At 38.8% G+C, this 16,014-nt stretch overlaps 1 long non-coding RNA gene across 2 annotated transcripts; it reads left to right on the top strand.

Moving 5' to 3' along the window:
* The first annotated feature begins 10,374 nt into the window (after positions 1-10,374).
* Positions 10,375-15,334, top strand: LOC111091662. Of its 2 annotated transcripts, XR_005376424.1 has the most exons (3): positions 10,375-10,693; positions 13,247-13,348; positions 13,696-15,334. It is a non-coding gene; the product is annotated as an uncharacterized LOC111091662 (long non-coding RNA). The 2 variants fall into 2 exon arrangements; XR_005376423.1 differs by lacking the exon at positions 10,375-10,693 and having other exon boundaries at positions 12,503-13,348.
* The last annotated feature ends 680 nt before the right edge of the window (positions 15,335-16,014 follow it).

The following is a 16,014-nucleotide window of genomic DNA, read 5'->3' as shown; positions in this document are numbered from 1 at the left end:
AGTGTTGAGTGTATTGTCAAACTCAAGTCCAAGGAAATCCCTATCCCTGAGTATTCCTTGTTAAGGAAAATAATGTGTTACGTTTGATTGAGTTAATTTTATTCTCCTGTATAGTAATGTGTTTGGAGATGCTTGAAAATATTTCCTCCACCTCTCTCCCACCCCTTCTCCTTCCAGCACCTTTTAGTGCAAAGACCTCTTCACAACTGAAGAATCTTAACAAAATATTTGACTAAAGCACAACGGAAGAGTTTCTCTGTGCAGTGTTGGGGGAGAAAGAGACACCACCAGGATCCCATCTGTCGTACTTGACTAGAAAGAGGCTTCTTCAGAAGTCAGGCTGGAGAAATGACTTTGCCAGTTGGTGATGCATCTAGGCTGAGGCCTTAGAAATCTGGAACAACTGAGCGCTTGCATTTGTCCACGTGGCGTGTCCTTTGGCCGCAGTCCCGCCTTCTTGACAGGGAGGCTGCGGTGTAGACTAACTGCACCTTGGCGGAGGGAGGAGCCGGGCCTGGCAACCCAGTCAAGTTTCAGACCCCCTTTGCTTTTACTGTCTTGCGGGAGGGCGTGTGTGTATGTGTGGAGGGGGTGCTGTAGAGAAAGTCTTGCTCAGGCTTGTTTTCCTCTGAAGCCATCGCGATGATAAGAGGGGTGCTCTTCTCGAATGTCCCTCAAACTCGATCCCAACGCGGGGCTCTGGAGCCGCCTGCACGCGGGGCCGGGCTGGCGGGCGGCTTGCTGCGCTCCGGGGATGCAATGGTCCTGCTCAGACCCCCGTCGGAGAGGAGCTTGAGCTCGGCGCGGGGACGACAGTCCGGGGTGTGCTCCTGCACCTGTCCGGTTCGCCCCGGGAGCTGGAGGGGTCGCTAGTGAGCAGGCAAGCTCCGAGCTCGGCTCCGAGGGCCGGGCTGCAGCGACTGCTGGCCTCAGGTTGCCTGCCGTGAGCGTGCGCTCTCGGAGCTTAGTAGGCACCTGCTGGCGTCCGGGGAACTCGGCCCGTGATATTTATTTCTGAGCCTTTCTCATAAACATTTCACTTCCATTTCCAAGCCCCCCTCACCGCCCCCTCCCATCTGGTTAGTTCGTTCCCCTCTCATAGGATCTTAAGGCATTTAATACACTCAGAGGAGGACACTAAAACAGCCCCTTTAACTCTAGGTCCACCCTGCCGCGTGAAAGCAACCATCCACAAGACCCTGCTCCCAGTTCAAGGCTTCTAGAACGTGAAAGGACCAGATTATGTCTCTCTTTGCTCTATGCCAAATCCAGGTCTGGCTGGATTTACAGCTTAAGTTTTAGGAGGTGAAGGAATACATTATTAGTACATGACAAAAACAGATCCGATGAATTGGCAAATTTGCCCAGTATTTGTTCCTGTTACAAAAACATATTGCTGGGGTTTTTGGAGTCCTTAGTCCATCCTGCTCTTTTGTTACTCTTCTTGTTCCATCTTCCCCTTCAGTTCTTGAGAGGAACAGGAGGAGGAGGTGTTACTGTCTGTCTACTAGGACATCTGTCTACTGGGGCTTTGCCTTCAGATGTGGAGATTTTGGAGGGAATTCTATTACTTGAGTAATAATATTCTCTTACTAGAATAAAGAATGTTCTCTTACTAGAATAGAATAAATTCTATTACTTGAGTGGTTAATATGAGGAGACAAGGGAACCCTGTGTTTGGTTACGGAGTCAAGTTTGCTTGGGCCTCCTCTTGGCTTCCAGATTCTTCTACACCTCCCTCTCCCGCCACCCCCCACCCCGCCCCTGCTGCATAATATTGAGGAAAGAACTTATGCATTTCCATTGATTTCCTGGAGTCAGTCACTCAATCAGAAGCTGGTATGATATGCAAAGACTGTACTAGCTAGCTAGGAAGGCTGGTGGTGGGCTGGATAGTTAGAGGATGGAGGAGGAAAGGTGTTTCAGAGAGAGGTATGTTTTTAAAATCTAGATGACCCTAAAGTTACAAATGCATTAGACATCATTTCTTGGAGAAACACTATGTAAATACTCAGAACTTCTACTTAGAGAGTTTTGAAGTTAGCTTTCATAAAGTACTGACAAGTTTGCGAACTTTTCATAACAAAACTGGAGTAAAAAAGGAGGAAATGCCCTGGCATTTGAAAGTATTAATGTTAACTTGCGGAAATAGATGTACTGCACTGCAGTTATTAACAACTTATAAAATCTTAAATCAATACAAATTAATTTAATTATGATTTGTAATTGCATTATGCATGATCAATTTGAAACACTACATTAAAGATAATTAGAGCTGGGCGCCATCACTCGTCACTCCCCTAATAGCTTAATGAAAAGGAATGTCATGTACAACCTTTGGGTTAAACCTGTAAATTAGGATAAATGCTTGTTTTCCAATAAAAATGTGGTAAAATAATTGTACATTTAATAGACATTTTTACGACTCAGTTGTGAATATATAATGGATTTTTTTGGGGAATTGTATTATTTTTTTTTTCCATGGACCTACTTAAGTATTTATTAGGGTTGATTGAGCTGTCAGTGTTTTTTCAGGATCAGACCTCGAGGATTTGAATGAAGACTAACTTTTATGTAAAAATATCATGCTGTCCTCGAAGCTTGTGCCAAGAGGTCACTGCAGATGGAGGTCCTAACTTAGCATAATGGGTTTAACATTTCCATGACATCATCAGGGAATCTGAAAGGAGTCTAAGGATAATCAGAGTGGTCATTCAGAAGAACAGTAAATATTTTATGAGGATATATAGAAGACAGGAAAGATGGTCAGAAAGGTGATTCTAAGCTCCTTAGAGTTCTGTGAAAGAAGCTTCTCAGTTACTTGTCGTTAAAAGAGCCACTGCATATCCTTATATCAGTGAGACACGTTCCAGATACTCAGAATAGGACCCAGAGTAGGTATTAGTTTGTACGTGGTAACTTTTGTTTCCCAAACTCTTCATATTTTGTCAGGCCACCTGTATTTATACTTTATATGCTGGCAAGCAGGAATACACAATTCTTATTCCTGAGAGTATTTTGGTTTGTTGATTTCCCAATATCATCTAGTACTGTAAGGTAGATTTCTTAATTTTAACATGATTAATTGAAATTACCAGATGCAAGCTAGAAGTGCTTATGAATTAGATGATTCAGTAAGCTCTATTAATTATTTGTTTTATTTTCTACTCTTTATTAAATAATATTTGGATCCCATAATACTACAGGTGTCTTGATGAGATTCACTTTTATCCACTATCAAATTTCCACCTCCAACCTCAGGCATGCATTGAAACATACTGGTTGTCCCCTGAGTTTCAAAACTTCATATTATGCTACTTTGCTTTTACGAAAGACCTGTATTAGTACTTATTTTGCTAACCAGAAGAATCTTGAAGATTTTCGATTTTTGAAAAGGTGAGAAGCAAAAATAGCATTCGGTGTTTTGCAGTGTGCCCTTATATAGGCAGCATACCCTCCCCAAGCAGTGAGAATTGCACCCCCAAGCTCCTTCCCCAGAAACCATACCTAGCATCTCAGCATCAAGCTGCCATAGGCTTTGAGCTGTGTCTGTGAGCAGCTGTGCTTTATCTCAATTTATTGTGTGTGTCCATTAGCAAGATGTGTCCTAAGGTATCAGAAAAGTCTAAAGAGGTAGTTTTTTGGGTCTGGGGACTCTCAAAAAATTTTCCATTTGGATTAATGGCAATTGCATCTTTGCCTTACACCATTTTGGCTCATGAAAGCTATCATAGGAATGCCCTGCTTTTGAATGGGGGGAACGTGCGTGTGTGTCTGTGTGTGTGTCTCTGTGTGTGTGTGTGTATACTGAGAAAGAGCGAGGGTGGGAGGGAAGAAACAATCCATGAAACTGCACAATTTATAGTTTCAAACATTTTCTCTACATTGTGATCATTTTTATTTCCAGCCAGATTTCACATGAATAAATCTATTTTGTTATTTGAAAAAGTAGACACATTTTTTCCAGAACATATTTAAGTACACTTGCTCGGGTTTATTGGTTTTTGTTTTTATCTCAGTATTAATTAAATAATTAAATTTAACAGGATTAAATGCCTGTTATTAACCATTAAAATTGGTATTTTAGGCTCATTTTTAGACGCATCAACTAGAATGAGCACTGAGTCTTTCTAAATTTATTTGTTTACTTTACAAAAAACATTTTGAGGGGCACCTGGGTGGCTCAGTTGGTTAAGTGTCTGTGTTTGGCTCAGGTCATTATCCCTGGGTCTTGGGATCACCCTGCATCGGGCTCTCTGCTTGGCAGGAGCCTGCTTCTCCCTCTCCCTCTGCTGCTCTGCCTGCTTGTGCGCGCTCTCTCTCTCTCTCTCTCTGTCAAATAAGTAAATAACATCTTAAAAAAAAAACACACTTGTGAAGATAAAAACTTTTCTCATTCTCTGCAGAGGATACAAAATGCATTAAATGTTGGGATGGGCAGATAGAATATTTTAAACTCTAAAATTTAATCTTCTCTCTCCCTATTTTGACCTTCCAACATCTTACCCCTAGTTAGAAGCCCAGATGTTGTCATTTCATGAAACCTTCCATAATCTTCCAGCGAGGAAATTGGCTTGTGAGTTCTTAGGCATGTTTCTACTCTCTTTATGAACTTACCTCACGGGACGCCTGGGTGGCTCAGTAGTTGAGCATCTGCCTTTGGCTCAGGGTGTGATGGGGGATCAAGTCCCACATTGCTTCTCCCTCTGTCTATGTCTCCACCTCTGCCTATGTGTCTCTCACGAATAAATAAATAAAATCTTTTTTTAGAAAAGGAACTTATCTCCTATTGTTATGAACATGTTTGTGCTTCTGCTTTTCTACCAGAGTAAAGGCCTCTCAAGAGAAGAGAGTCTTATCTTTCTTATCTTTGTATTTTCCCCGAGTGTTTAAAACAGTATTACAGTAGTGGATAATAAAAACCTCATGAATACATAAATTAAGGAATGCACAAAGTTCTTTCTCCTGATCATCATGAAATACATGTGAAAATGTGAATAATCTATGCATGTGTAAATAATGCAGTCTCTTGTGCTTCTTTCATATGCAGTTAATCTGTAAACAGCGCAGGGTTTAGAGATACCGGCCCCCTGCTCAGTCAAAAATCTGCTTATCTTTTGACACATGAAACTGAACTACTAATAGCCAACTGTTGACCAGAAGCCTTACTGAGGGACGCCTGGGTGGCTCATCAGTTGAGCATCTGCCTTTGGCTCAGGGCATGATCCCTGGATTCCAGGATCGAGTCCCACATCGGGCTTCCTGCATGGATGGAGCCTGCTTCTCTCTCTGTGTGTCTCTCATGAATAAATAAATAAAATCTTAAAAAAAAAGAAGAAGCCTTACTGATAACATAAACAGTTTATTAACACATTGTTTTTTGTGTTATACATATCATATACTGTATTATTACAATAAAGTAAGCTAGAGAAAAGAAAATGTTATTAAGAAAATCATAAGGAAGAGAAAATACATTTATAGGCCTGTACTGAATTTACTGAAAAAAATCTGCATATAAGTGGATCTTGTGTTGTTCAAGAGTCAAATGAGGTTACATTTTAAGCTGGTGACTTCACATGTGGATGAACAAATGGCAACACTGACCTTTTCAATTTTCAAGCTGGAGTTTTTCTCATCTTTATATTTTACCTTAAAATTATGTTGTATTGGTTAGAATTTAGTTCCGCAAAAACTCACTGTAGTTTTGTTTTAAAGCATTTAAAAGAACTTACTACTTTAAATATTGTAATTTTCTTCATATAATTTGTGGAAACAAAATTTGTGCAATTGCCTCAGGTCATTGCATGGTTATGAGCTATCCTCATGACAAAAAGCCCTAACCCTCTTGCCTTAACCCCCAACATACTCTTATTATTGGTCCTATCATCTGGCAGATCTTGCCTTAAAAATCTGGCATTAGATGGTCCCCAGATATTAACTTGGTTTATCCTTTCCTTTTCCTTTGCACATTCACTGAATATTGCCATGCAATGATTTTTGCAAGTGGACCAGTCCAAAGTCAAATAAATCATTTCTTGATGCAAAGTTTAAAGCAGCAGTTAGTAAGTTTTGACTCTTGGCAAGAGGGCTCAGCAAATTTTACTTTCTGACACATTTCATAACACTTCAGAGCAGGTACAGAAATTACAAATAACTCAACCATCCCTCTTGGTGCCGGGCTCTGCTCTAAGTCTCTGAGGAAGCTTTTGATTACAATGGCAATTTTTAATGATTGATATTGCAAGTTGATCAATGCATCAATTATTACTGTGTTATTTTATGGGACTCTGATGCTTATTGGTTTCCAACAGGGAAGAAATTATTAAAGAGGAGGATGCGAAAAGTGGGTTTTAGTAATAAAACCTAAGTGACCATTTCTGTTTTTAAATATAAAATCCATAGTGCATTTTAAAGCACTAGGGAAATTTTATTTGCAATGACTGTTTTAACTCTAGTTCCTGAATGGAAGGAATGTCTCTCATGTTCAGGTTTTTCTTTGTCTGCAAGAGACAAGAAAACACAACATGTCTAGGTACAATCCTTCTCACATTGAACAGACCCCAAAAGGGACAATGTATCCATTCAGGGACCTGCACATTACATTTTATGAATTGAAGCCACAGCAGCCAAATATTTTGTCAATCACAATCCATCTTTTCTGCACGTTTCGAGCTGTTTTCCAAACAAAGAGAAGGCCAAAACTCCACACTTACACATTTCTACATTAAATGTAGAAACATTAAAAAAATTAGATTAGGAAATAGATGAATATAATGACCTTACTCTCAATCATATGCTGCCAGCTAAGTGTTTGAGGCTGAAAAATTGCACTAATGAAGCTATTTGAAGGCTTTTGTGGACAACTGCTTCCTCTTTGAAGATTAAATGAATGATGTTGATGTGATTAATCTTAGTACAGGGAGTGATGCAGCAGCTAGAAAATACCTTGGTGATTTTCATAATTAAACTGAATCAACATTTCAAAGAAATGCCAGTGTTATCACTTGTATATTAGAATTACATTCATTAGACAGAAGAAACAAATAATTTGAGCAAACAAGATTTTCCTTTTGGTGTACTGAGACTTCTGTCATGTCTCAGAGTATCTTCCTATAAATCATCATTGCTGTTTAATTTTGTCCTCGTCTTTTCAGCTGTTTTTGTATCTCGATGTGCACGCATAGTGCCGGTAATGAGTCAAAGCGCCTTGCTTCTCCATCACTTATTTTTCAAACCTTTGCATTTTATCTTTTCTTGACTCCCCTTCCAAGGTAGCTATCACCAGGAGGAGCTTTGGGAGATAATACTTAAGAAACCCAATTTCTAATAAAACGAGACTTCTTGGAATTGCTTTGGTTATACCTTGCAAAGAATTGAGGAAATCAGAGCTCTGGTATTTCCATCCATCTTCGATGTATTTAGATCTTGCAGTGCAGTATTATCTTGATCCATTTACTACTTTCCTCCCTCCCTCTCTCTCTCTCTCTTTTTTTTCCCCCATAGGAAAGTAATTCCAGCCAAGAGTCACTTTTTTTTTTCAGTGCTTTGTGGATAATTTAAATGAGAAAATCAGCACCATCCCCAATCAATTAAACTATGGGAAATTGCCTTGGTAGAGCAACTAGACACACTTCTATCAACTTCTTGGTGCAAGTACAAGTTAAGTTCAAGGGGTTAAAGATAACTGCATCAATAGAAACACACTGTGTTACTTGTTTTATCATCACTTTAAATTATTTTAAAGGTTTCTGGGTGACTCTTGGTAACCCTGGTATTTGCAGCACCCTTCCCATTGTTGCACCATCTTTCCTTTCCTGATTGTTTAATAGAAATAAGAAATGTTTCCTTTAATGTACTGGATAAAGGATCCCATCTTTCTCTTCAGAGACCCCAATTTGAGTTCACCCTACAATCTTAAGTTGGAATGATTTTGGTACCTGTCATTGAGTCACCGGGGACTGAGAATACTCAGCCCCAAACTTGTTTTTCCTTCAACTTTGTAATGCAGAAAATGCTGGGATGATCAGGTACCCAACAGTTCTAGAACAAAGATTCTAAAACAAACAATGTGCCACAATTGATCTAAGATGCTGGTACACATTCCCTGCTAGAAGAACTCCGCTAAAACATGACCCAATGGGTTGTAATCCGTTGGCATTCTTCATGTAATTGTCTGCGTGTGTGTGCTTGGGATACCAGACAGGCACCCCATGCCTGGAAGTTGCCAGTTAACCATGACAGCAGATGAAAAACGAGACCAGCTCACCACATTTGGGACTGTAGGATATTCAGTTGAAACAGACTCTTCAGCACTCTCAGGCTACCCAAATCAACCTGAGTAATTACTGAACCAAAAGCACAATTTTTCCTAAGATACTGCCTCCCAAGCTTGTCAGCAGTAATCACAATGGACAAGAGTAAGTGGAGACTAGAGATTCTGGGGTGTGAAGAGCCCTATTAGGAGAGAGGGGCCCAGAAAGCTTCCCTTTGCAGGGTATTTGCCACGAGGCAGAAGGGGAAACCCAGAGAGCATGGCTGGAGGAAGAGGAAGGGAAGCCGGAGCAGCACATTTGCTTGCAGAGCAGACAGTCTAGAGCAGGACCAGCAGGAAGGAACAATGAGGGAAGCTGGAAGGGAGCCATCACTTTGGACACACATGCAGGGGGTGAATGATAACAGTGGCAGGTGCAGTAAACCCTCCTAAACCAGGGGGAAATGAGCAAGGACTGAGAAAGGGACAGAGAAGGGTAAGTGAAAATAGCAGAAACTGTACAGCAAGCAGAGCTGCCTCATGACTAGCTGGAAACATGTGCATCCTTGAGAGGAAGCTCTTTCGGAGAACTCACAAATATAATTCACCAGACCTGTCTGCTGTCCAGTTCCAGAGAGCTGAGGGCGGAAAGAGGTAATTGCTCAATAAATCATTCTTATCAAGCACGCTTTCTGTTTTCTGGAACACCGTAAGAAGTTGGAAGGATTGGGAGGTTATGAAACTGTCCCCTCTTCTCCTTCCAATAGTCTGCCATGTTCCTGAGCCAGCTTACTTTACTTACCTTCTTGCTTAACTTTTCTGGTGGCACATTCAGACCCCCTGCTGTCTTCAGCTTCACTTGGTTTTTGGCAAACTTGTCCATAGTATCCTTTCTCCCCTAGGGATGGTTCAGATGTGTTTGTTTCTCCTCTCTCACCTCCCTTTCTGCCTTTTGCAGGGAGGCCACAATTTCTCTTTGCCTCTCAGCTGATTTTCCTTTTGGAGCTATCTTCCAAAACCAGAAGGTGGCATTGCGAAAATTTCATGCTGTGTGCTGTCCTTCAGGTGGACCTCGTGGCTTTAACCCCGTACCAGCTTAAATACAAGTCTGTATATCTCTTGTGGTCAGAGGTCACAAAGATGGAGTCCAAATCAAAATGTGCCATGTGGGTCAGTATGGAAAATTCTCGCTCCTTGGATGCCATTCTTCCCATGCTACCTAAACATGAACGAGCATGGATTTGACTTTACCTTGCACTCAGTATCTTCCCCTGTTCAATTTTGCCAAGAGTGAAATGGTCATTAAGAGATCTCTACACCTGGAGAGGAGAGCAGTTTGATTTGTGTTGGAATGAAACAAAATATGTTTCTGAGATAATGTCTTTTAACCCAATTATAACTTTACCTTCTTAGGAATTCAGTTGTCACTGGAAATGTTCTGGATTTCCATAATATTCCCCATCCTAATGGTCTCATCTAATTTCTCCTCATACTCACTCGTTCTGGTCAGATTGGCTTCTCTACTCCCCTGCGGACACTCCATGCTCATCGTTCATCTTCTTGCCAGAATTCCTTGCTCCTTTCCTAGCCATGTTCTCCTTGTTTGCCAAGTTCCAAGTCCATTCTATTTTATCCATGAAGCTCTTTAGCGTCATTTACCTTCTTTTTCTGTAATACTTGACTGTTTCAAGGTTCAGTAGAACATGCAGAATACGAGCATGGATTGGGGCATCTGAATGCCTGGGTTTGAATCCTAGATCTGCGATTTATTAGTTATATAACCTTGGGCAAGTTATATAAATTCTCCATGCTTCACTTTTTCCATCAGTACAGTGGAGATAAAAATATATCAACACAGGTTTGAACTGCATAGGTCCACTTACATGTATATTTTTTTTGGTAAATACAGTACGATACCGTAAATATATTTTCCTTATGGTTTTCCTAAAAACATTTTCTTTTCTCTAGTTTATTTTATTGTTAGAATACTGTATATAGTACATATAACATACAAAATATGTGCTGATTGACTTTTTATCTTATTGGGAAGGCTTCCGGTCAACAGTAGACCATTGGTTAATTTTTCGAGAGTGAAAAATTGTACAGCACCCCTAGCCCCTACATGGTTCAAGAGTTAACTGTTTTTTACTCCATCGGGTGGTAGGAGAATTTAATGGATTAGTACAATCAAAACAGTGCAGTGCATATTTAGAATAAGTACTGTCTTATATGTTTGTCTTAATTTGTATTTTGTATTTTTGTTCAGTCATATGTTAAACAATAGAAAGTAGAGGACAGTCTTTCTTCTTTTTAGCCATCCCCAACATGCCAAGAGAGAACTAAGAATAAAGAGGCATTTAACTACTGCTTACGGATTGGTTGTGTCACAAAACTAAAATGTCTCTTCTAATCTGCTAAACGGCAAGAAAAATTTCCATGAAGGTCAGTTCCAGAGTTAGTAGGTTAGAAGGATGTTGTTGAATCTAATGAACATCTTTAATATCTAAGCAGAAGTCAACAGAAAAATGGGTGTCTGCACAACTCATTGTTTCCGAGACTTAGAACTCTTGTCCATAGTCCACACTGCTGCCACTAGATAGGTGATACAGCACCCACTTATCTCTGATTTTGTCTTTGGCCTCTCTTCTTACTAGCAAAGAAAAAAATAAAGGTAAACTAGGTCAATGGAATGTGTAAACTAGGACCGCAAAAGGGAATTGCATAGGGGTGCCTGGCTGGCTCATTTGGGTGGAGCATGCAGCTCTTGATCTTATGGTCATGAGTTCAAGTCCCATGAGAGCTTACTTAAAGAAAAAAAGGGGGAATGCCTGGGTAGCTCAGCAGTTGAGTGTCTGCCTTTGGCTCAAGTCGTGATCCTGAAGTCCTGGGATCGAGTCCTACATTGGGCTCCCTGCATGGAGCCTGCTTCTCCCTCTGCCTCCATCTCTGCCTCTCTCTCTCTCTCTGTGTCTCTCATAAATAAATGAATATAATCTTAAAAAAAGAAAAGAAAGGGAGTTGCACTAAATAGAAAAAAACTCAGCTTTCATGTTTGATAGGAGTCATTTTTCTCTGTCTCTTTTTTTTTACTTTTCCTTGAATATTCAAGGATTTTGTGGCCCTTAGCTTCATATCTGAATTACAAAGATTTCATACTTTAAATTAGTTTGACATGGTATGATGTATTCTTGGTTGTCACTCTTTTCCAAAAATTTCAAATGAAAACTAAGTTGTTATCCACCATTATAACAAAGAGGTGTAAACAGCCCTTATTTTTAAGCCACTTTTTAATGTTTTACTGGTATGTTAAATGATTCCTCATCTTCCTGAATTTCCATGGCTCCAAACACAGGAGTAGAAATGTAGTACATATGTGTAAACGTATTTTTATTATTCTCACAACAGATCTCTTTGTCAATGGTAGTGATATTTTGATATTCCAGTGCTGCCCTTTGATGTACTTTCCAGAAACAGGAAGAAATAATCTAGGCTGAGACCACTACATGGGTCCCTTTTTGTAGGAGGCCGAATCTTGTAGAGTTAGTACCTAACCATCAGCAAACCATCCTTCATCAGGACCACCCAAAAATGGGAGAATGAGTGAAAAATGATGAGCCTTGTCTATTACTAAGAAGTTGCATGGACCTTCTTTTATGTCGGACAACTTATGTCATTTTTTCATTATCCTCACGATACAGGTGGAGAGGTTTAGAAGGTAGAAGTCATCTAAATTCCAGAAATACAATAATATTTTAGTCCTTGAAGGAGTTTTAGAAACCAAGCTAATCTGGGAGCTGATCTGGCCTGGAGTGAGTCATGTTTGGCTAAGACAGACGCTGGAAGAGCAAGTAGTTGGGACAAGGGAGTGGATAAGTTAGGGTAAAGGAAAAAGATGGAAATTTGGTAACATAGCTATTATCATAAGTGCTTAAAATGTGTTATCTGAGCTATTAATATTATTAGCTATTATAACAGTTTCTTTCTACATAGCAGTAGCAAGATGACACCTAGGATCCTATGAGTTTACACAGGATTCTACTGCAGTATTTCCTATTCTCACTGGAAAATTAAATATAATTTTGATTTTATATATACACACATATATAATAGAAAAATATTACATATACAAATGGATAATAAATATAAATACAAATAAATATTTGTATATATCATAAATCTACAAATAAGATAAATACAATTATATCTATAAATAAAATTATATATATAATGGAAAAAAGAAACCCAGTCACACCAATGTAAATCATGGTTTTATTGTCTACAACAATTTCTGTAGCTTCACATAGATATTAGAAGGATATGTACAAGAATTATAATGACTTTTCTAAGATAGTTTAATTTAACTGAACAACTGATATAAAAAATAAGCCTCATGTAAGAAAGTCACACTGTTCTTTGGCTCAATAAATCCTGTTTTAAAAATAATTGTTTTCTATGGACCCTATCCTAGAACCCTCACATACTACAACATTTTCAATGTAATTCCATTTAGATCCAGATTTTTAATGTTAGTTTAACGGCAGTTCAGAGCTAATCTCATTTCTCTTTTAGAAAGCAAGTATCAAGACAATTTTCTATTGGAACAGCTTCTAGAGGTCACTCAACAAATTCTGTTTCTGCTCTTTCTCTCCTTGTCCAACCTTCTTCTTTGACCTAAATACACTTCTGTTGGACTCTAAGATTCAGAACATCTGTCTACAACTTTTGCAGATTCCCTCTGGAGGCCCATTTTTGCAACTTATTGTATATTGCTAACCACAGTAGAAGCCATGAACACATCTAGTTTCCCTACAGGTCCCAGACTCCCTGATTGTCAGTGACAGCGATTTATGCTCTTATGACCACTCACTGCTATAATGCATTTAGATTTTATGTCATTAACTCATGGATCCAGTGATGTTTGTGTAATTCAACTGAGTGGACAACTGTCTTTGTTTAAAACATTTTCAAAAATGTTTTTCTCTTTACATTTTTCAGAGCTCCAGACCCCTGAAAGTCATAATGCTTATTCATATGAATTAGACCCAGCAATGTTACAAGCTGAGGCAGATGTGGCGTCAAACACCAGAAAAGCATCTTGTATGGCATTTTATATTATCACGAAAATATTGACTACATAGCTATATAAATAGAGTGGCCTCTTTAACTATTTGCTTTGTAACCTTTACCTTATCATACTATCATATAAGACATGATAGAAATATAATTGAATTAATTTATGTGGGTGGACTATTAGCATGGCATATTATTATAATTCTCCTTAAATGACTTTATTTTTTTTTATTTTTTTTTATTTTTTTTTTTCTTATCTTTTTTTTTTTTTTTTTTCTTAAATGACTTTAAGGGCCAACTCTGACTTAGAACCCAAGTATCTTGCTTCACTGAATGTCATTTTGTCTGAAGACTCTCCCATTATCTGGTTTCAGACAGGGAAACAAGCTCTGGAGATAGTGGACATTCTAATGTGAATGTTTGGAATGGCCATGATTTTGGTTTGGTGCATGGAGATAAAAGCTTGAAGTCGTTTACTTTGGAAAGACATTGTTGTCAACTAAGAGAGACTTAATTGGAACCACGCTGATGACAGTACCACTAAGAATGAGAATTCCAAACAGCAAAAGCACCTCTGACATGGATTTTTGGAAGTGGTTCAAAGATTTAGTGTAAAGCACAGTGTGTTTGGAATGAAAGAGAGCTACGGAACAACTGTGTGATTCAAAAGTTAAATGCTATGAGGCAAAGATAAGGGCAGGGAAAAGCTGAAAGGGGTAGATTATAGTAAGTCAAGGGATAAAGAAGCGAGAGAGTAAAAATAAGTACATGAGTAGGTTTGTGAAATTAATGATTCTAACTGGCTTGTTGAGCTCAGAGAAAAGTAATAATCCTTGGTGAATAGGGAAACGGATAGCCATTCAGGTACGACAGCTTCTTTTATTCCATTATCTGTTCTTACATTTGTGGCAGAGAACAGGCAACCTAATTCTTTTATGTGTTAGTCTGTATCATTGTAAACTGAATCTATTTATTTAGGGAATCTACGATCCAGGGAGATATTGACACTTCAGTGCTTTGAAGCTCTTCGGAAGAACACAATTAATTGCATATTTATTTAGTAGGGTAATCATTCCTTGTTTCAACAAAACAAAACAAAATCCAAATAACTAAAACATTTAAAAAGATTTTCAAAGATCTGGAAATAAACAACGAAGTTCAAAATTAAACTTGAAAACAGAGGCTGTTTCTCTCTTTGTGCAGTCAGTACCAAGCCCAGTGTCTGGCACATTTTAGGCACTCTGCTGTTTAGGAGTTTGATCAGAAACAGTTTTGAAAATGACTAAATTAGTTTCTTTTGGAATAAAATTTCACTTCGTCAGAGGCATTTTGTGAGTGGAGTTAGTCATGTTGAGCATGGTGATTTTGTTTCATCAGGAATAAACTCATCTGTCATTGCTTTGTATTTTCTAGAGTGATCTAAGAATGATATGTAATGCTATCTAAGCCCCTTGCCTGGGACTGGGCCTAGCGCCTTGCTTCTAATGACTAGACTATGGCAAGAGTACAGAGATATCATTTCTGAAATTATGTTACTAAGAGACTGTGACCTCCATTGTGGTGTTCTCTTGCACACTCCCTGGGATCACTTGCCCTAGGGAAAGCAAACTGCCATGTTGTGAGCAGTCCTATGGAGAGACCCATTGGGCATACTGAGGAGCTGAGGCCAACAGTACAGGCGGATCTTCAGCCTGGCTATAATAATTGTAAGTGAACTTAAAGCCTTCATCCCCACTTGGGGTTGGGGCTTACCATATTCCAGCTGACAGCTTGACTGCAAGCTCATGAGAGGCCCCGAGTCTGAGGGACCCAGCTAAACTATACCTGGATGCCTGACCCACAGGAACAATGAAAGAATAAATGTTTGTTATATTAAGGAGCCAAATATGGGAGTGATTTGTTATACATCAAGAGATAATAAATACACTCTTAAGTAAAAAAAAAAAAATTGCTTGGGTAAAATGTTTAAAAAAATAGAGTTGCTTTCCTCTAACATTTTTAATTTTTGTCCCAGAGGGCTCTAAAGACAGAGAAGGAAAGAGAGGAGGGAAGAGAGAGAAGGATTGATTCTGTTTCCTCCCACTCCATCAAGGACATAATGCTGTATCTCCCCTATCTCCTAAGATAGCAGTTTGGGAAAGCTAAATTGAGTGCATGGTTGCTTCCAAACATGTCTTCCAGTATATGAAGGCTAGTTATGTAGAATAATATAACAAATTAGTCTGTATATTCTTAGTGTACAGGATAAGAGAATATAGGCTTATAAAACAAAAATTGTAGTATCCTAAATCAATAACAGGTGGCACATGAATATTTTCAAAAGAATTTGGAAAAATATGAGAAAAGACTATGAACCAAGGACTAAATTTACATTTTTGTAAAGTTTATTGTATATCATTTCATTTTATGTCATTTTACTATTTTATAACGATCTGTTTACACTAATAAATGCAAATATCTGCTAACATAGGTAAACTTGGTTGTGACTATTTTAGAAATCCATATTGCATTTCACCTGCCTATATATACCAATTTTTAAAATACATTTTATTTTTATTTATTTAAAATTTTTAAAAATACATTTTGAAAGATTTTATTTCTTTATTCATGGGAGACACAAAGAGTGAGAGAGAGAGGCAGAGACACAGGCAGGGGGAGAAGCAGGCTCCCTGCAAGGGGCCCGATGTGGGACT

This window comes from Canis lupus, chromosome 22 (assembly GCF_011100685.1).
Source record: "Canis lupus familiaris isolate Mischka breed German Shepherd chromosome 22, alternate assembly UU_Cfam_GSD_1.0, whole genome shotgun sequence".
Taxonomy (NCBI): Eukaryota; Metazoa; Chordata; class Mammalia; order Carnivora; family Canidae; genus Canis; species Canis lupus.
Note: the sequence above shows the minus strand (reverse complement) of the source record. Positions and strands in the feature narration are given on the sequence as shown.